Raw genomic sequence first — 301 nt, forward strand, 5'->3', positions numbered from 1 at the left:
TCGCATCCTTCCATTATTTCACTCAGTTAGAGGAGAGAGTCCTCTGAATGAAATAATACATTTCGAGTGTTAGTAATGCCGCCTTAAGTGCTGAGGGGCGAGTGGGGAGAATTAATTGCCTCCCTGACTCGATCTCAGCCAATGACATTATCCCCTGATTTAGGAAACCCAGCTGAACGCCAGCATAACCTTGAGACCAAGAGGTGCTGACTAAAACCTGATCTCTTATGTCTGTTCCACCAAGAGTAACCAGGTGCTGGTTCTGGTTCTGGCGCCAGTTTGGTGCTGGTTCTACTCCAGT

This window comes from Etheostoma spectabile, chromosome 13 (genome assembly GCF_008692095.1).
Source record: "Etheostoma spectabile isolate EspeVRDwgs_2016 chromosome 13, UIUC_Espe_1.0, whole genome shotgun sequence".
Classification (NCBI taxonomy): Eukaryota; Metazoa; Chordata; class Actinopteri; order Perciformes; family Percidae; genus Etheostoma; species Etheostoma spectabile.